Source organism: Ambystoma mexicanum, chromosome 5q (genome assembly GCF_040938575.1).
Source record: "Ambystoma mexicanum isolate Mex_15411 chromosome 5q, UKY_AmexF1_1, whole genome shotgun sequence".
In the NCBI taxonomy this organism is placed as follows: Eukaryota; Metazoa; Chordata; class Amphibia; order Caudata; family Ambystomatidae; genus Ambystoma; species Ambystoma mexicanum.
In genome coordinates this window covers 1,378,764,464-1,378,786,130 of record NC_090933.1, presented here as the reverse complement: position 1 = coordinate 1,378,786,130, position 21,667 = coordinate 1,378,764,464, and the positions used below count along the sequence as shown (strand labels likewise).

At 45.7% G+C, this 21,667-nt stretch overlaps 1 protein-coding gene across 1 annotated transcript in view; it reads left to right on the top strand.

Annotated features, from left to right (window-relative positions):
* The first annotated feature begins 2,548 nt into the window (after positions 1–2,548).
* The window catches only part of LOC138498178 (zinc finger protein 271-like), a 129,634-nt gene continuing 110,515 nt past the window's right edge, over positions 2,549–21,667 (top strand). The window contains exon 1 of the mRNA XM_069622062.1: positions 2,549–2,663. The gene's annotated coding sequence lies outside the window, so the exon portion shown is untranslated. The remainder of the gene's footprint in view (positions 2,664–21,667) is intronic.

The following is a 21,667-nucleotide window of genomic DNA, read 5'->3' as shown; positions in this document are numbered from 1 at the left end:
TGCATTAGCCACTGCCTTTGGACGTGGTCACTGTACATGTTGTACCAATAGTTTTCTTTTGGGGCAACTAGCCATGGCCACTGGCCATGTCAAACTATTAATTATTACCAAGCATCCATTGCCCCCTGCTGAGTAGATGTAGGCACTGCAGATGTAATACTTCGGTAGAGTGACGTTTCAGCGAATTTCGCAAATAACGAGAAAAATGTTTCTGTATTAAAAAGTCTCCCACATTTTCCCAGGCACTTAACATGCATCCCCCCTTCTTTTTTCCAGGTCCCCTCACTCAATTCAATTGCTTTTTCCCTGCCTAACCCCTCCCATTACCTATCATGCAACCTTTCATGTGACGCAAACATTTTTCTTGGCGCCGCTTGGGGAGTTGCTGCATTAATCTCGTGAGATTCCCAGGGTCTTCCCCGGATAAACCAAAACATTCGAATGGATTGTGTCCTCCAACGCATTCCACATCTTTGACATGTAATGTCCACAGCTGTGCACTTTTCGGCAGACGGCGTCCTGTGTCGATGCCTCCGTCGAGGATGCCGTCACAATGTTATAAAGAGGACGCATGGCACCCGCAGCCTCAGTTCCATTTTTTTCCGCGAACATGTTAACTTTGTGAGACTCGGCGCGCCTCATGTGTTTTCTTCATTGAAGATGTCTTTCTCATCGACCGCTCCGACTCCGCAGTCCAGCTTCAAGACCTGCCGGGATTGCAAGTCTAACATGTCGCTCACCGACCCCCACCGCATTTGTTTGTGGTGCCTGGGCGAATCGCACAACACCAACTGCTCTAAATGTCAGTCGCTGACTGCCAAGGCCTTGTGGAAGGGGAAGCTCCAGGTAGGTAGAGGCTCTAAGCCCGTTAAGTCCCGGACTTCCAAGTCCAAGGGGGTTTCCACGGACGACTCGAGGGGCGACTCTCTGCGTCTGAAGGATTCCCGGGGATCACGGTCCCGTCGTCTTCCTAGTCCCGGCACTCCAGGAAGTGCCGTCACCGGTCGCCTTCCCCGTCCTCCTTGGAGGATGGTGCCTCAAGGAAGGTTTTGTGCCCACAAAGTCCTCAACTCCGGAGGAATGGGCGGCGTTTAAGAAATCCATGATGGTGATTTTTCAATCGCAGGACACAGGTCCGGTCGTGCCTTCTGACAAAGCCGGCCAGGATTGGTCTCGCTGAAGCTTTGCTCGTGAAGGCCAGAACTGACACTATAAGAACACACGTGTGCCAGCTTTGAGCAGTAGTGTCAGTACTGGTACTGTAGGTGCACTGTATTGCCACTGTAAGTGCTCACCTGTGAGTGCTCTGCCCGTGAAGGCCAGCACTGGCACTATAAGAACACACTTGTGCCAGCTTTGATCAGTAGTGTCGGTACTGCCACTGTAAGTGCACTGTATTGCCACTGTAAGTGCTCACCTGTGAGAGCTTTGCCCATGAAGGGCAGCACTGGCGCTATAAGAACACACGTGTGCCAGCTTTGAGCAGTAGTGTCAGTACTGGTACTGTAAGTTCACTGTATTGTCACTGTAAGTGCTCACCTGTGAGAGCTTTGCCCATGAAGGCCAGCACTGGCACTATAAGAACACACGTGTGCCAGCTTTGAGCAGTAGTGTCAGTACTGGTACTGTAAGTGCACTGTATTGCCACTCTAAGTGCTCACCTGTGATAGCTGTGAGAACTGGATGGATGGATGGATGGATGGATGGATGGATGGGTGGATGGGTGGGTGGGTGGGTGGGTGGGTTGTGCGTGTGAGTGTGAGTGTGCAGCTGCGGGGAGCGCCTGCCGTGATGGATGGATGGAGGGGGTGTAACGGTGCCCCCCCCCCGTCACTGACTGCAGCCAGATAGGTGCATGGCCCTGAAAATAACGCCACTAGCAGATGAAGGAGGCTGCGGGGTCGCCATAGAAGGCACGGACTGATAAGAAGTGACAGAACATGCCTCTCCCAGCAGCGCTGTCAGAAAGTATCCCAAGCGCTATACAGCGCCTATTCACAAGGACCAAGGAAGCATAGCACACCTTCTGCTTGCGATTCACCTAAAGAAGCAGCGGGGGCGCCCTGCACCAGGAGCGGCTTGTCTATGCATGTGCAGGGTGGACAGCTCGCAGGTTAAGCGCTCGCCTCGGCCATCAGGCAAACCTGGAGATTGAATGTTCTGAAGCTGGACAGGCCATGGAGCCCCCATTCCCCTGAGATCGATACATTTATTGCCAATAAGTAGCAATAATCACCGCTAATGTTACGGCGGCGAGCACTTCCTCGAGGGAGGAATAGCGTATGAAGCGCTATATCGAAACCTGATATTGTGATTATTGTGAGAAGAGCATTCAGAGGCGGGAACCGGTTCACCTGTGTGTGCCATGTGAGCTGCATCCGTGGCTGCCCCCTCTGCCCCCCTCCCCGTTATGTGCTGTCACTCCTGAAGGGGGGTGGGGGGAGCTGTGTGTCTGCTGGGTGATGGCTGCCCCCCCCCTCCCTCCCGCGGGAATACGCGTTATTCCCCATTCCAGAAGCTGGGCGGGACCTGGCGCGCGACCCCCCCCCCCGTCCCGTCACCCGCCTACAGGGGGGCATCCCCCATTCCCGGCCCTGCTCCATCCCTGTCCTCTGCTGCCGGCAGAGAGAGGCCCGGGAGCGTCTGGAGAGACTCCTGATCAGGTGGGTCCCGCTGGGATCTGGGATCTCTACAGAGGGGGGGTCTGGTGAAGGACACGTGTAGCAGGGGAATGGGGGGGGGGGTGCATTTGGAAAAGTGGTCCCAGATATGCAAATGGCAGCCCTTCCCAGCACCGCTCTGCTGTGTTTGGGGTATTTCAGCTTTTCACCCCTGGCTGCTGGGGGCGCTTCATCTTTCTATGTGTTTTTTTTTTTTTGCACTTTACACGTGTAATGGTGGGGTTCGTCTTACTCTCCCCCAGTGTAATGCGTTCCAGGCAATATCGGGAGACATCCAAGGGAGGTGGGTGGTGGGGGGGCATTTAGAGACCAGCTGGGCCCAGGCCCGAGCAGGGAGACCCCGAGGGTACAAGCCAAGCTCTCGAGTAGACTCAAGTCAGGAGACATGTAGCACCAGTGCCGACTTACACCGGACATGTGAGTGCAGCTACCCACTGTCCCGGCTAAAGGGACACACACCTCCCTCCCTCAAGTCTCCCATTATCAGCGCCTAGAGGCATCCATTGTTATTAGGCCTGAGGGGTCCCCCCATGGGCCAGAAACAGGGTTATATGTCAACTTCAATTACCCCCAGGACTTTCAGTGAAGAGAAGAGCCCCCCAGCTTTTAAGAAGTGCACTGAAATAAACATTAAATACATTCAATAAACTCCTCAGACTAGAACTACAATTGAAAATAACCTGCCAGCTCCAGACATTTGCATGTATCCTATTGTACCCTATATGGTATGTCTATTCTCTATGCTATGCTTCACTGTATTTACTCTGTATATCCTCTGCTTTATAGATTAGATGTCATCTTATACCATTGTATATCATTGTAACCAATGGAACATGCGTAACCAAGCTGTATGACTTCTTACCTCCTGCGCCCCGATACCCTCGGGTCTGGCACGCACAAAAAACAAACAACACCAACTTCATGTTTACAGAGTCTGGCTCACTCAGAAACTGTAAAAAACCAACAACCTTCCGCTACTATATGGAAAATGCAAGAACGTGTTATTTTGTAAAGGCTCCTTCCTATAGTGGCAAACCACAGGCCTGTATGGTGGGTGCCTGGGCTGGACCCAGGGCACCAGGCTGATCTGGGGGGGCCGTGATCACACGTATAGGACTTCAGGCCCAAAGTGAGCGACAGAGACAACGTCTGCAGCCGTGCTGACCCCCGTGCCTGCGGGGGCTCCTTTTATTACCTTAAAAGGGCAATACACGTGGAAGGGACACACATAACAGTATTAAGGCAATGACTCAGCTGAAATAGCATTAAACCACTATACCATTACCGCCACTTGGTCTAGTGGAATTACCGCTGGATCACAAGTGCTGGTACAACAGTGCGGTAAAGCAGTAGTAACAGCGTTATCACTGTATTACCGCCCTTTCACCCCACACCGCCATATTGAGGCGCAAGGATTTCTGTAAAACTGTTCATTTGTGAAGGACTGGGAGCAACGGGAACTGTGCGGGTGTGTTTTCTAAGTGGATAGTCATTTGTACACAGGAAGTGCTTTGTTTCCAGGTGTGAGCTCTCTTGGGTCTAGGGATGTTCTAGGCGTTTGGCCCATGGTCTGCAAGTTGCTTGGTAAGGTATAGAGTTGTGACTCTTTTCAGATGGGTTCAGGGTTTTTCTTAAGCCATTTGAGTTGATGAGCATGTGTTCAGTGAAAGTGAATGAGGCATGAGGTTGCTAGTGGGTTTGTTTTTTGCCTTTCTTTTTTACGAGCATAGCTAGTTTTCACATCCTTGGATCTTTCTAATTTCTCTTGGCAATGGAGTCTTTGTTTTTTACTTTACTTCAAGTTTATTCAGCTTTAAGCCATCAACGTGCAAACATCATGGTACAGACTTTAGTGCAGATATGTATTCATACCGCACAGATAAACACCTCCAACTGATCAGTAACAGAGACTTCAGTGCAGATATGCATTCATACCGTACAGATAAACACCTCCAACAAAACAGAAACTGAGACTTCAGTGCAGATATGCATTCATACCGTACAGGTAAAAACCTCCAACAAATCAGAAACAGAGACTTCAGTGCAGATATGCATTCATACCGTACAGATATACACCTCCAACAAATCAGAAGCGGAGACTTCAGTGCAGATATGCATTCATACCGTACAGATAAACACCTCCAACAAAACAGAAACTGAGACTTCAGTGCAGATATGCATTCATACCGTACAGGTAAAAACCTCCAACAAAACAGAAACTGAGACTTCAGTGCAGATATGCATTCATACCGTACAGGTAAAAACCTCCAACAAATCAGGAACAGAGACTTCAGTGCAGATATACATCCATACCGTACAGGTAAAAACCTCCAACAAATCAGAAACAGAGACTTCAGTGCAGATAGGCATTCATACCGTACAGATAAACACCTCCAACAAAACAGAAACTGAGACTTCAGTGCAGATATGCATTCATACCGTACAGGTAAAAACCTCCAACAAATCAGAAACAGAGACTTCAGTGCAGATATGCATTCATACAGTACAGATAAACACCTCCAACAAACCAGTAAGTGAGACTTCAGTGCATATATGCATTCATACTGTACAGATAAACACCTCCAACAAATCAGTAACAGAGACTTCAGTGCAGATATGCATTCATACCGTACAGATCACAACCTCCAACAAATCAGAAACTGAGACTTCAGTGCAGATATGCATTCATACCGTACAGATAAACACCTCCAACAAATCAGAAGCCGAGACTTCAGTGCAGATATGCATTCATACCGTACAGCTAAACATCTCCAACAAATCAGAAGCAGAGATTTCAGTGCAGATATGCATTCATACCGTACAGCTAAACATCTCCAACAAATCAGAAGCGGAGACTTCAGTGCAGATATGCATTCATACCGTACAGATATACACCTCCAACAAATCAGAAGCGGAGACTTCAGTGCAGATATGCATTCATACCGTACAGATAAACACCTCCAACAAAATAGAAACTGAGACTTCAGTGCAGATATGCATTCATACCGTACAGGTAAAAACCTCCAACAAATCAGAAACAGAGACTTCAGTGCAGATATGCATTCATACCGTACAGCTAAACATCTCCAACAAATCAGAAGCGGAGATTTCAGTGCAGATATGCATTCATACCGTACAGATAAACACCTGCAACAAATCAGAAACAGAGACTTCAGTGGAGATATGCATTCATACCTTACAGGTAAAAACCTCCAACAAATCAGAAACAGAGACTTCAGTGCAGATATGCAGTCATACCGTACAGATAAAAACCTCCAACAAATCAGAAACCGAGACTTCAGTGCAGATATGCATTCATACCTTACAGGTAAAAACCTCCAACAAATCAGAAATGGATACTTCAGTGCAGATATGCATTCATACCGTACAGATCACAACCTCCAACAAATCAGAAATGGATACTTCAGTGCCGATATGCATTCATACCATACATATCACAACCTCCAACAAATCAGAAATGGATACTTCAGTGCAGATATGCATTCATACCGTACAGATAAACACCTCCAACAAATCAGAAGCGGAGACTTCAGTGCAGATATGCATTCATACCGTACAGGTAAAAACCTCCAACAAATCAGAAACAGAGACTTGAGTGCAGATATGCATTCATATCGTACAGATAAAAACCTCCAACAAATCAGAAACAGGGACTTCACCCTCCAACAAATCAGAAATGGATACTTCAGTGCAGATATACATTTATACCGTACAGATAAACACCTCCAACAAATCAGAAGCGGAGACTTCAGTGCAGATATGCATTCATACCGTACAGATAAACACCTCCAACAAATCAGAAGCGGAGACTTCAGTGCAGATATGCATTCATACCGTACAGGTAAAAACCTCCAACAAATCAGAAACAGAGACTTGAGTGCAGATATGCATTCATATCGTACAGATAAAAACCTCCAACAAATCAGAAACGGAGACTTCAGTGCAGATATGCATTCATACCGTACAGATATACACCTCCAACAAATCAGAAGCGGAGACTTCAGTGCAGATATGCATTCATACCGTACAGATAAACACCTCCAACAAAACAGAAACTGAGACTTCAGTGCAGATATGCATTCATAACGTACAGGTAAAAACCTCCAACAAAACAGAAACTGAGACTTCAGTGCAGATATGCATTCATACCGTACAGGTAAAAACCTCCAACAAATCAGGAACAGAGACTTCAGTGCAGATATGCATCCATACCGTACAGGTAAAAACCTCCAACAAATCAGAAACAGAGACTTCAGTGCAGATATGCATTCATACCGTACAGATAAACACCTCCAACAAAACAGAAACTGAGACTTCAGTGCAGATATGCATTCATACCGTACAGGTAAAAACCTCCAACAAATCAGAAACAGAGACTTCAGTGCAGATATGCATTCATACAGTACAGATAAACACCTCCAACAAACCAGTAAGTGAGACTTCAGTGCATATATGCATTCATACTGTACAGATAAACACCTCCAACAAATCAGTAACAGAGACTTCAGTGCAGATATGCATTCATACCGTACAGATCACAACCTCCAACAAATCAGAAACAGAGACTTCAGTGCAGATATGCATTCATACAGTACAGATAAACACCTCCAACAAACCAGTAAGTGAGACTTCAGTGCAGATATGCATTCATACAGTACAGATAAACACCTCCAACAAACCAGTAAGTGAGACTTCAGTGCATATATGCATTCATACTGTACAGATAAACACCTCCAACAAATCAGAAACAGAGACTTCAGTGCAGATATGCATTCATACAGTACAGATAAACACCTCCAACAAACCAGTAAGTGAGACTTCAGTGCAGATATGCATTCATACCGTACAGATAAACACGTCCAACAAATCAGAAACGGAGACTTCAGTGCAGATATGCATTCATACCGTACAGGTAAAAACCTCCAATGGATAATATACATGCTGTAAAATAAAGCATGTGAATATTATATTATGTCATATTGAAATATTTCAAACATGACAAAATAAATGTGTACATTAACATATATTATTTTTTATTGCTACGCGGCTGACTAACATTTCAACCTTTCAATCCACACAATAAACCATTACAATTTAATTTACAACACATTTCCCTTGAGATCATTCGTAAAACAGTGTATCAAAATGTCATTAAAACATCCATTGTTTCATAAGACAATATTAAATAAAATTCCATTCCAATTCTTATAAAATCTCAGAAATTATCAATTTAAACATCATTTCATTATTGGTCTCCTTTACAAATGCCTGGTAAGATGTTTAGCGATAATAAAAATCGTATGACTGCTAAAATCATCGACACCCTTTGACCACTGAAAATCATTCACCATACACTGTCTATGTCTCAAGGACTCAGTAATTCGCAGATTTTCCTAAAAATAGCAAATTCTCTGTTCACTCGTGCATTCAATCTGATGCCTATGATATCCCCAGTTGGCCAGGAATTCAATCAGAGTCGTAAAAACCATGCTCTAAATTTTGGGCACGAGAATTTTACCAGCTACAAGGGCAATTTGGAAAGTGTTTTCACGTTAAAATCTTAAACCCTTGCATACTTCCTATGTTGATCTGCAATCATAGGCCCATAGTTCTGTTTTTGCCAGGTCGGGGTTAGCCAGGAATACGTCTAATGCCTTTGCGGCTGAACAATCTCTCTCCCAGGCCTGGGGTGAGGTATCCTGATGCTTACCCAGAAGTTGCGCTATTGTCGGTATTACAGTTTAGGTTTTATACGCATCTAAAACACTTTCTAAGTAAGCACAAGGACCCCCATTTTACCGTAGCCTTTAAAGATAATAGACCTGGCTTGATCTTATTATTTGAATCAGGACACTTTTAGGAAAGGACATTACTTTTTTCTAATATACGCCCTCCATTAGATCCCAGTCTTCACATCCATCATTTTTGTTTCAGTCCAATAAATTAGGGTGGGCGCCATCTTTTGTTTATAGAAAATGAACACTGGTACGTACAAAGATTTGGCATATTTCCTATGAATTATACCCGCCTGAGCTGCCGCTGTCCGCACCTTCTCCCTAATGTCGTCCTTATACGGGGTCTCTTGTGTATTGTTATTGGTATTCATGCCCGGGTATTGATATGCATCCTCTACCAGCAGTGGGCTCTTATACAAATACTATTTCCCTCTTAGTCTTCTCAGCGATATTTGTCAATATGAGAATATTCGATTGATCTACATTAATAATTAGCTGGTTTATATTAGCATCTCCAGTAATCTCTGCAGACCTATAGGAGTCTTGTCCGTAAGGACAAGATCGTCTGCATACAACAGCACGATATGGAAGTCTTTGCTTTCTCCAAATAACCCCAATATCGCTTATAAAAAATGTAAAAAGCACTAGGGCCAAAATACGTTCTTGTTTCAGTCCCCTCTGGGTTGGCATTGGTTTTGACTAGAGACCCTGCTAGTTGTGGTGACCAAGATGAGAGCCCCTCGGCCAGCCTCAGTTTGCAGAAAATAAGGAGATCAGACAGCCTGGTGGTAAATCAAGTTTCATGTATTTATATCGCAAATACACAGCATACAGAGTTATCAGCAGGGAACACAGCATGCAAGCATTTGGGCAGTCGGCACAAGGAGCTCTCTAGGCCCCCGCATCCTTACAGGACCGATTATATAGCATACCATAGGCAACCACTAATATGTTCTAGCACTTTTACAATGGGGGGGTGTTACTTGGCACGATAGTGCAGACATTTGGCAAGAACTGTCGACATCTCACTTGTGACCTTGTGACGCAGCCCTGCAGGGACATTGGGCCTCATTACGAGGTTGGAGGTACCCTTGCCAGTAAAAGGCTACCTCCAAACTCTCATCCGGGTCTGGCACCCGCGAATGGGCAATTACCGGGCTATTCCGGCCCAGCCAACCCGGTAATTGCCCTTTCGCAGGTGCCAGGCCCGGTACATCCCCATTCCCCATACCCCCGTCCCATAGGGCTCAATGGGAATGGGGAAGGTGGTAGCAATAACCGTACCGGTGCTACAATCCTGTGCTGCTCGCAGGTCAGACCTGATGGCTGCAAGGGCATCCGCGAGCAGAACTCGTAGTATGGCAGTACGGTAGCAACGTTGCCTTACTGCCATACATGTAATGAGGCCCATTGTGTTGTATTATGTATATGCAACATTTGCAGAAACTGTCAATAATACTCAGTACAAGGGAAGAGAATTCGACACCCTCTCCCGAACCACAGACGCCGAATGAAGTCGACCCTCCACCCGTGGTTGGCACAGGCACCTGATAGAATAAACAGGACACCACGGGGGAAGAGGAGTTAGGAAGAGGTTGTGGATAGGGTGGGGGGAAATTAGGAACACCGGTAAGAGGGTTAGGAAAACCTATGTTGGATAGGACAAGGGGAGCAACGGGCAAAAACCCTACCTATTTTCCTCTGAACACTTTACACCTGTATCCAGCATACCATACACAGAATATAGACCTGAGATTTGAAACACCTTAATATGTGCATCTACCATAGTCTTAGACCTGCCCCTATGACCTCATAAACACAAAAACATAGATGATACCCTGCACATGTCATACTTGGGAGAAAATCCCACAATGAATCAACAAACACATGGCCCGTGGGCTTACAGAACACAATGAATATGAACACGTAACATGAAACATGGAACGTATTTGCAGCAACATAAATAACAAATAACTTATGCCCCTTTTGATTTTAGAACTTGATTTGCTGTCATGCAATGCAGTAATGGCTCTTCCACCCGCATTGATAAATGAAACTTGCGAGCGAGCAAACTTCTAGCACTGGATTTCAAGGCAGCAGGGTACTAGAAACAAGGACAAACTACTTATGTCCGAGCGGTAAGTGCGCCGTTTCCACACACAGCAAATAACACCCTTATGAGTGTGATTCTGCCCGCCGCCACTCGCCCTGTACTTAACTCAAGTCCGGGAGGCCCGCAAGCCTTCCCGGACGTAGAAGTTTTCAGCTTCTAAAGTGGATTCTGCAGCCGCCTGTAGTCCGTGTTCCCGTAGAGAGTTTTCACATGCTGCTGCTTGCGTCGTAGCTTCGCCCGCTCCTGCTTCGATACACAAAATAAGCAACACCTGCCGTGGCTCCGTTACTCCTTATAAACATTTGTTAATCCTTACCAGCTGTGTCAACGGCCGCACGGCCCGCAACTACAATTTTCCCCAAAGAATGCTGGGAAATGTAGTTAGAGTTGAATTCGTGAATTCCACAGACCTCTACCGCCTTTTGCACACTCCTTTCTTGCACCAGCCCTTTTTCCTGACAGAAACCCTTCTGTCATCTCCCATTTATGGGGCTGATGCTAAACCTGTAGAGAATAAGTGGAAGGGAAGGTCTGAGGTGTCCTCAGCCCTAGGAGGGGTTTTGGCCTGTCCAGGGTGCTGCCTGTAGAGCAGGCCCAGGGAGGCAGAGGGAGGTGACATGGAGGGTCTGAGGCCCAACTGTGTGGGAGAGCCTAATGTAGCACATCACAGCATAGTATTACATAACATAACATAACAAGAATCCTGCATAACATAGCCTAAGAATAATCCTGCCGTATCATGATCTGATTTAACTTGGATTGAGGTTTCTGAATAAAACTGATGAACTAATGCTAACATGTAGCCTGGGCAAGCTGCAGCTCTCATTTTTCCCAATAAAATATCTTGCGGGACTGAATTAAAAGTGAGTTTAAAATTGATGAAAGCCAGATCAACCGGTCGTCCTGATTGAATCACTCTCTTCTTGATCAGCAACAATGCCATAGGATTTATGGATGATCCTCGCCCAGGGCAACGCCATAGGATTTATGGATGTTCCTCGCCCAGGGCAACGCCATAGGATTTATGGATGTTCCTCGTCCAGGGCAACGCCATAGGATTTATGGATGTTCCTCGTCCAGGGCAACGCCATAGGATTAATGGATGTTCCTCGGCCAGGGCAACGCCATAGGATTTATGGATGTTCCTCGTCCAGGGCAAAGCCATAGGATTTATGGATGATCCTCGTCCAGGGCAACGCCATAAGATTTATGGATGATCCTCGTCTAGGGCAACGGCATAGGATTTATGGATGTTCCTCGTCCAGGGCAACGCCATAGGATTTATGGATGATCCTCCCCCAGGGCAACGCCATAAGATTTATGGATGTTCCTCGTCCAGGGCAACGCCATAGGATTTATGGATGATCCTCGCCCAGGGCAACGCCATAGGATTTATGGATGTTCCTCGTCCTGGGCAACGCCATAGGATTTATGGATGTTCCTCGTCCAGGGCAATGCCATAGGATTTATGGATGATCCTCACCCAGGGCAACGCCATAGGATTTATGGATGATCCTCGCCCAGGGCAATGCCATAGGATTTATGGATGTTCCTCGTCCAGGGCAACGCCATAGGATTTATGGATGTTCCTCGCCCAGGGCAACGCCATAGGATTTATGGATGTTCATAGGCCAGGAACAAATCCCGATTGCCGTTTATCTAGATTGTGTGTCCTCTTGATCCAGAGCCCTAAATCTCTTAGAATCAAACTCCCTAAATGTTTTCCTAGGGCGTCCAGGGCGTCCAACAGCGCTATCGGCCTATAATTCTGTGGGGCTTCCCTGTCCCCCTTCTTGAATATAGGTATGATTTTTTCCAAGTTAATGGTATTCTTTGGATATGGATAGCTGATTAAAAATAATGAGAAATATCTCTGCCCATGCTCCCATTTGCATTGTCAGCATAAAGTTAGTAAGGCCGCCTGGACCTGCGGCTGTGATATGATATTTTATTTGTCTCGCGCCCATACACAAGTTTTCAGAGCACAACATAAATTAATCTGGAGCTATTTAATTTTTAATTTACTTTAAAATATCATGGTTATCAAATTCCAAAGAGCAACTCGGATTCCACTCTCAAGAAACCGATAAATCTGTCGGGGACAAGGAAGAGTAACGTTTACCAACGTGATGCACCCAAGTCTCTTCCTGTATAGTGAAGGCACGCCACTGTACGCTCACGCCAGAAAAATACTACCCGCTAATGAAAAAAGGCCAAGAGATTTCTCGCAAGGATTACAAGTTTTAACCGTACACAAATATGGATGCAAGCAAATAGCGCTGCTGCTCGAGAACGTTCTGGTCTAAAGTAGTACAAACAGAAGCATATAAGTCATCACCGCATCATCACTGTACAGAAAAAATCTGCATAGCTGGTTGGTGAGACCCTATACATGGCCCTGCTCCATAGGGGATGCTAGGCTGTGATTGGTTCCAATCTCACCCATCTGTCTTCTCTCACGTGGGGTCAGCTGGGCTCATCTCTCCAGGAACTGAAGGTCAGGAGCTTCACATGTTGCTATTACAGAGTTACTATCACAAGATAACGCTACTACATCATTATGGCAGCACCTGGGAACCTTGGGGACTGGCACAGGGAGAGAAGCACGATCATGCTGACCCACACATGCTCTGCTCAGTTCATATCGCACTCTCTGCACCCAAGGTTTCCACCCTTGTTTTGTTTTATAATGTATTCCTTCCTGTCCCTCTTATTACAAAGGGTGGATCTATGTGATACAGTGAAATGGTTGTGTTTGTTTAGATCTTTCAGGACCATTGGTTTTATAGTTGGTGGTCTGAGGTCACCAACTTTCGCGGAATTCAGGTGTCCTGGACAGAGTCAGTGGTGGGTGCCATTACCCCTGGTGGGCTGGGTCGGGGTTGGAGGTCTGCTTGTGGCCTGGCAGTGATGAATGTGCGACACCAGGAGCCTGGTGCTGTGTCATGGCCTTGCAGGATGCTTTACTTTCTGGGATAGCACAAGTAATTGCATCACGTAGGACCAAACAGACGTTTCTGTGGGAATTAGCAGCGCAGGTTTGTCTGCTTTCAGGTGGCCCACTCACGTGTTGTGTATTTATTGAATCTACCACCCCTACCTCCTTCGTTACTGTTGTGTAGTGCCTGTATGTGACGTTCTCAGTGTAAGTGTGGTTGGGTAAAGGAGGGAGGTGTGTTGTGTAGTGTCTGTCTGGTACGATGAAGCTAGTGATGTCACGTGGAATGTTGACAAGTGAATGATGGAATGTTCTGGGTGGGGGTTCTGAGTGGCGGCAGTTACAGCTGGCCTGCCTGGGTGATGGGAGCCGGTGTTGTCCTAGCTAATGTCCTGTGTATTTCTTATATGTCCTGAATATGTAACTGAACTAAGAAGCTGGAATACATCTACGTGAAGTAATTATAAAAAGCCTGGAACATACATCTTTTCAGTTACAACAGTCCTTAATCCAAATTTTGAAACTCAGCGACTATGGTCGTGTCAGGAATGTCATCAAACTGATTGTATTTGTGGGGGAACATCGTCCTTCGCTTGTTCTGTTGGCAATAAAGGACACGCAGGCCCTCTGTTGTCTTCAATTAGAATTGCCTCCTTAGTTTTGCTCCAATAATCTCTAATATCTGATGTCAAAGATTTCGATCAAATCGAGATGTCAGTTGGCTTACGTTTCAATGGAGTTTGGTTCAACGCTTGTTCACTTATTAATCAGTCTTTTTTTGACCTACCCCTCCGATGATGCGGAAGACTCTTTTGTGGTATTGCTGTTTTTAGAGTATATGCATATGACATGTTCTTCTAATACAATAACTTATTCAAAATTCTTCAAGGCAATTCACCACAAAAAGTAAACTAGAATAAAAAAATAATAAATAAACAAAAATTAATAAATAAAGTCAATAAAACAAACACAATCATGTTGTCACCTCGAGCCCCAAGCCACAAAACAGCCAAACAGCACTCTTGGACGCACTCTCTAGATTTAAACGATCAGCTTGCTGTAGGCAGGCCATAAGGTCACAGAGTGTAACAAAAGGGCAATATATATGTCCCGCTTAATTGTTTTCCTTCAAATCTGTTGGCAAGAGAATAGGGCAAGAAAAAGTAAAAAAAACAATCCAGAAGTTCCAAGTATTCACCGGGTTCTGTGCTGGGTACATTTTCGTAAATGTTTGTCGTACCTCACAGCCACCGGAACAGAGTCTCCAGCACAAACAGCACTCTTGGATGCACTCTCTGGTGCACGCATGCTGGTACGCGAAAGACCAGATTTAAATGATCAGCTGACTGTGGCGGGGCTTAGATTCACAGATAGTAAAAAAACAGCAAAGGCATTATTGGTGAATCTTCTGAGAGAAGGTTCAAGCTTTTAGCTTTATTTTGGTTTCAGGCCATGTTTTAAAGAATACTTGTTTATTAGTTAGCATTAATGGCTATGCTTGAGTGTTGTGCAGGACTGAAGTGTTGTGTTTTGAGTAAGCTCCATTTGTGTATTCCTGCTGATGTGTTCCTAGTAGTTAGTTTGCTCCTTGTGTTCTTCCTGGTGAGATTTTCCTGTTGGGTGGGTGTTGGGTTTCCTGATGGCAGTGATGCCACATGGACTGCACCTGCAGGTCATGATTGTACCAAGGTGATCAGTGTTAGTGGAGTATGCATTTTCTTGCTTGTTTGTTCCTTGCTGAGTGTGTGCTGTTTTTACTCATTGTGGTAGGACGTTTTTGTGTGGGTTCCAGGTTATCTTATGGGGATGCTTTATAGTTGTGTGCTGCTATTTATTGTTTTTCACTTGGTGGTGAGTTTATGGTGTCTGTGGGGTATACTAGTCCAAAGCTTTTGAGTTGTCGCATTTGAGTTTCCTGTAGGCTTTGAAGGCATGCCCCTGCAGGCTCACACCAGAAACAATACAGCCTGCTGGGGAAAAAGGCCCAAGACACTCTTGCAAGGATAACAAGTATTTATGTTTACAAAAACAGGAATGCATCAGCAAAGAACTCTGCTGCAGTGGAACGTTCTGAGGTCCATTGGCATGTGTAGTACATTATAAGCGCAAACAGCGTCACTAATGATGTCATCATATATAGTACAAATCTACAATACGGATTGGCGGAGTCCTATAGATGTAGGGCCTGCTCCATATGGGATGCCAGGCCATTGGTTCATCTTCATCTGTCCATCTTTGTTCACGTGGGTGCTGCTGGTCTCGTCATCCGCGGTGAGCTGACCTAACAATTAATTAGCTACTCTGACACACAATGTTATTCTTATGATTGTAACAATGCACCTGGCAGATACAGGTATGGGTTTGGGGGAGAGCTGAGGTCACAATAACTCACACACACTTCACTCGTTCCCAGACAGATCAGCAACACTCAAGGTCGTCCACCTTAGTTTTAGGCTGTAATTCTGATGCACCTCGCTGCACAAATCACGTGACCCATTCCTGAAGGAACGATAGCCTTTGCTTTCTGATCTTAGTGATCGATCGAGGGGTGTAAAGGTTTTATGGTCGTGGTCTGAGTTTGAGTGGTGTTGTGGCATGCAGGGGTCATGGGATGAAAGAATGGCAAAGTTGTATTTCTTATGTGGGGATTGTTGGGGGCAGGAGGGCCTTGCAGGAGGGCCTTGCTATCTGCTCTGTGGGATGGTACAGTCAAGAGGTGCTCAGCTCCCTTCTCATGACCTTGCAGGGTGCATTCTTCCCAGGGCGCGGGGCCTGTAACTTTCTGAACAATGGAGGAGGTTGTGATCTGTCAGACCTGGCCAGGGTGGGGGTGGTGTTCCCGCTCATACAAGGGGCTTAATATTGACGCACAAAATACTGTTCACTGCGCTTGGGCCTACCTTCTAAGATGGCTGCCGTTTGCCAAGATGGCGTTCACATATGCATGTCCCATATAGCTTATAATGCGTGCACTAAGGTGATCGCACCCACCCCCCTATATGTGCACCCCTTTACCCCTGTTCCCTGGATGTGCTCCATTAGTGTCTAGTTCTTGATCAGTATTGCCTAGGGGCAGGGGAAGACCCTATCTCCTTCCCAACATTCCCCCCTTTCGGTAATCCTAAATTAACAAACTCCCCAATAGGTCCCCCAAGAGGCACCTGAGTCCTTCAATATTCTTCAGCATTCCTCCTGGACCTCTCCTCCTCTAGTCGTTTAGCCTCTAAGTACGGTGGTGAACCCTCTATCAGGACCCAAGCCCTGCATACATCTCACAAGTTTGCCCCATATTGGGCGTACTTTTCTGGAGTACATGTCATGTAAATACAACCCCCATCTTCAGCTAGATCAACCCAATGCTCGGTGCAGTTCTCAGGGTCGGGTGGGGGGTGGTGATTGTGCCTTGGGGGTGTAAAGAGTGATAAATCTCTATCATGCGAGGTTGGTTTGGATCATCTGTCTTGGTACTGCTGTTTGTGGTACCACACAGTGGTTTGGACACTGCCTCAATTGAGACCATCATCATTGCGCTATTTGGCACTGCTTTGGCACAACACAGGGCTCCCATCCGGCACATGCAAAAAAGGACCAAAATTAAAACAGTGACAGATAACAGCATCTTCACAATCGCCACCAGCCAGGATAGAGACCAAGAAAAAGTCAGATGGTACCAGCTCTCATCTTGTATTCCAGCTTCCTTCTTCATCCGCATTCCCAGGTTGTGCCCAATTTCAATAATCGATGACAGGGAGCCATTCTCGGCCTCTCCGGGAGGCACGAATGTGTGACATGAGTCCCCAATATTTTTGCATAGCAGTCAGCATATCGAAGACGTTGCGGTTCTGTATCATCATAAGCCTCAGGGCACGGAGTTCCACCTTTATGACGTTGAACCCTTGCTCGGTGTCGTTAGCCAGCTGGATTAGCTTCCAGCGGACAATCTGCAGCCATTTAGCATTGGCTGCAGCACGCACAGACGGCAGTAGCAATGAGGCAAAGGATGTTTCTGCTTTGCTGAAGAGTCAGTATTCATCTGGGATTTCCTCAAGCAAGTTTGAGTCTTTGGACATCTAGTTAGTTCTCTCTGTTTCCTCTGCAATTTGTCATGTTTTTCTTTCTCAGGGAGGGTGTGGAACTCTGGTGCTGGCAACGGGTTTCTCATGTATTCTTCAGGGGCCGGAAAGGGGGTAGGGGCGAGGATCTTCATTTGCCCCCTTATAAATTTACTTCTGGAATTACAAGTAGTGCTGAGTGTAGCGTGGCCAGTGAACAGTAGCCCCTCCATGATGGTGGGAGATGCAAGTACGCTTGTTGGCCCCACACCCAGTAGGAATCCATCACTGCCCCGTGCATTTCTTCATATCAGGAATGAGCTGAGTCTTATTGAAATGTTCATTGGAACCTACAGGTATCTTTCCAGCACTGTAACAGCAAAGTTCATACTTTTCTTCTCTGTGCACTTTTACTGGTTTCTCCATTGCTTCAGTCCATGTTAGTTTTGTGATGTGTTCAGTCCAGAATGGTGCACAAGCAGCTTCCACACTTGCCATATCCCCTTCCTCATAACCTATGAGGCCCTCTGCCATGCAGCTCACTGTTGTTTATTTCCCTTTATTTGTGCAATTTAGTGTTTGTATCATCAAATAGGGTCTTTTCAGGCATTGGTTGCTCGTCGGATTGCGATCTGAATCAGCAACTTTGGGTCTCACATTGTGTGCCTGGAAAGTGCCTCTGAGCCTACATAGCCCAAGATGTACTAGTCATTGTGCCTCTAAAATTGGTTCTTCCTGTGGCACTAGGACCATGGGTGCGGCTGACACATGCAGTATCAATAAACATGCATAGCAACTGCCATTCACTTTATTCCTTCCCACCAAGCTCATATCTGTGTACCCACTATTGGACAGTTATGGTTGACGCAAGACTTTGATGGTGTCGAGGCCAAGCCTGTGGTATGCATCATACTTTGCCCTTTGCACCTGTCTCCTTGTACGTTTAGGTGTACCTATATGCCCACTGACAACGTCAGTATTATTATTTATATTGGTAGTAATTGTGTTATGAAAAGAAGTGTAAAATTTGGAAAACAGTAGGGACCTAGCAACAGTAGGGATTCTAACAATCCGGAGCAGGGGGGGAGTCTTACTGTGCTCAGAAGTGTTGACCTGTTGATGCATAAAGCGGGCCATGTGGACAACACATATTCAGTTTAATTTGAGTAGTATTTAGTTTTGTTCTAGTGGGCATTTTGCCTATTATTTATAGTGAAATTAAAATGTCCTTCTCTAGCCCCAGCCCCCCCTCTTATAAGCCCCTCTAATCTAAAAGACGCCCCTAAATAAATTCCTAAACCAAACATTGACATAGCAAATATACCCACTATAAAATGCATTGCACACATATATGAGTACGCAAACCTAGACATAATACTATAATTACAATTCTTTCTAACATATAATGAGTGATTTGAGAGCACCTGTTCAATCTTCTTGACAACCTGAAAGGCCAAATGTATGCACACAAAAAGTGAAAACAGCTAAAAAGAAAGGGAGAGAGAGAGGGAAAGAAACAGAGAGAGAGAGAGAGAGAGAACCAGGAGCAAAAAGCTTGATTTTCTTTAGCAGCCGTGCTTGTGCACAGAGTCGGGGTGGGACCAGTATTTAAATCTAAACCGTGGCAGCAGAAAAGGCAATGAGGCAGATACACCGCCAGTTCCTTAAAGGGTTGCTGCAACTGCTGAAGGTGCCGCCCGAACGTCGGACAAGTGCATCCAATACCAGAGGCCTTTTACCTTAACTGCAAGTGCAGTGGCATAAAACACGTTGAATGGTCCATTGAATCTGGGGCTGTTCCACCTGCAGACAAAGGACTGCATGTAGACAAATTCTCCTGGCAGCAGCGGTTGGGTTCGTGAGGAATCAGTTGTGAAGTCAGTTGTGGCGCCTGGCACGTTTTTCTGCCTTGGTGGTGCAATTTGTTGGGAAATAGATTTGAGTGCACGTGCTAAAGTTTCAGTTTAGTCTCTGAATTTGTCTCCTAGAACAGATGCCTCCCTATGTGTACCTGACACTCTCCTAATGGGTGATATTGGTGTGTGAATGTCGCAGCCAGTTGCCACCTCATGGGGTGACAAGTAGTGGTCCTTACAAGGCCGAATTTGCAAACTAAACAGTGCAAAGGGCAAGCAATTCACCCGGTTTTTCTTCAATGTGTTGAAAAGCTTAGACAGTTTACTCTTGAGTAGTCCGTTGATCCTCTCCACAGTTCCGTTGGCCTGGGGTGATAAATCATACAAATCCTGTGTTTAATGCCAAGCAGTGCAGTCATCTCTTTAAACAATTAATTGAAATAGTTTGTGCCATTATCTGACCTTAAAAAATCATACTGCCCAGCAGGGGAACACTTTGCGGACCAGAAATTTGGCTGCACATTTGGCATCCACCCAACATTAGAAGGGGCAAATGACAACAATCAGATACCGGGACCAGCTGCACCTTTCGCCTATATCTGCGTAGTTGATATGCAACTCGCACAATGGTCCAGTGGGGCGGGGCAAAGGACTCCTGAGTTTTCTCAATGTCATGCCTGTGCTGAAGCTCTGACACGTGGTGCATCTAATAACCATGTTTGTTAAATGTTCCTGGATGTTTGGAATGAACTAGTCCTCTTGTATGTCGTCAGCAGAGATGTATTGCTTGGAGATGTGGGAGGGGTGATGGAGCTGATTGAACGCTATTATCAACAATTCGTGTGGCATAACTGCTTTTCCTGTACATTCCTGCCTCCACAACACATCAGTAGGGGACTGCATGTATCGTTATTTTACCCACAGGTTTTTTTCTTCTTCTGGGGCTCTTCCCTGTAACTCAATTATTTGCACTGTGGGCAGGGTACTGAATGATACTGGTGGCTAGTCAGCAGCAGGGTTATTGACAATAGATTCTGCCACTGTTGGCACTGGGCGATATGTTGCTATTTTGGCCGCATGGTCTGTGGCTGCGTTCCCTAGTGACACTTCATCTGTGTTGTTTGTATGGGCAGTGCATTTAACTTTAACAACCGCCACTACAGAAGGCTGGAAGAGTGTGAATATTAGCTTGTCCACCCTCCTGAAGCCCCTCCTTTTCCACCTTGAAAGAACAGTATGCACTGCTGTAGTGATGTATGTCGAGTCTGAATAAATAGTCATGTGGCACCCCTGTGATGATTGCAGTGCTTCAATGAGTGCAATGAGTTCTGCTGCCTGTGCTGAATAATGCATTGTCAATCTTTTCAAAATGATAGTCTCATGTTCACCGTCAACTAGGTGCACTACTGCTGCGCCAGTATGCCTGAAACCTGTGTCTTGATCGATGGTCGCAGAACCATCAAGGAAGAGGACCCCCCACACCAGCAAGTGGTCTGTCCTTTGCCTTGGGAATGTGATATTCCTCCCCCTTGTACATCACACCATTGTGTCTGGCCAAGTCCTCATCGGTGACCATTTCTGTTATGAATGTTGCAGGGTTTACTGTTTTACATCGTACAATTGTATGTTCGGGCTGGAACGCATGATCTTGTATGCATATGCTCTCTGAGTAGTCAGGGTAGATTTTGACCTTTCTAGGATGGCAAAGACGGCATGTTCTATTTAGAGCGTTATTGAACCACCCATCACAATTGTAGAACTTTTCTCAATAGCAAATGTTGCAGCTGTAAGAGCCTGTTTGCAAGCAAACTCCCCTTGCATTAGTGAATCTAACGAGTCGCTGTAATAGGCCAGCGGCTTGTAACCCATTGTGCTTTTCTGTGTGAGTAGGCAGTCATGAGCTTGCCATTGGAGTGTGAGAACAAGTAACATTCCTGTGTGTAGTCTGGGATCTCTACCAAAGGGGCAATAGAAATCACCTTTTTTAGGTACACCAACATTTTTTAACATCTCCTCAGTCCTTGTAATTTTGTTATCAGTCGTGTGTGCCTCTTTGGGGCCCTGTAAGAGGGGCCTTGTATATGCTGCATAGTCAAGGATCCATAACCTGCATTAATTGCACAACCCTAAAAACGTCTTCATTTCTTTCACAGAAATGGGCTCGGGGTGGCCCACATGGAGGCTGCAAGGTCAGGTACTATTTATTTGCCATGTGCTGATATCAACTGCCCTAGATATCAAAACTCTTGTAGACGGTATTGCAGTTTTACC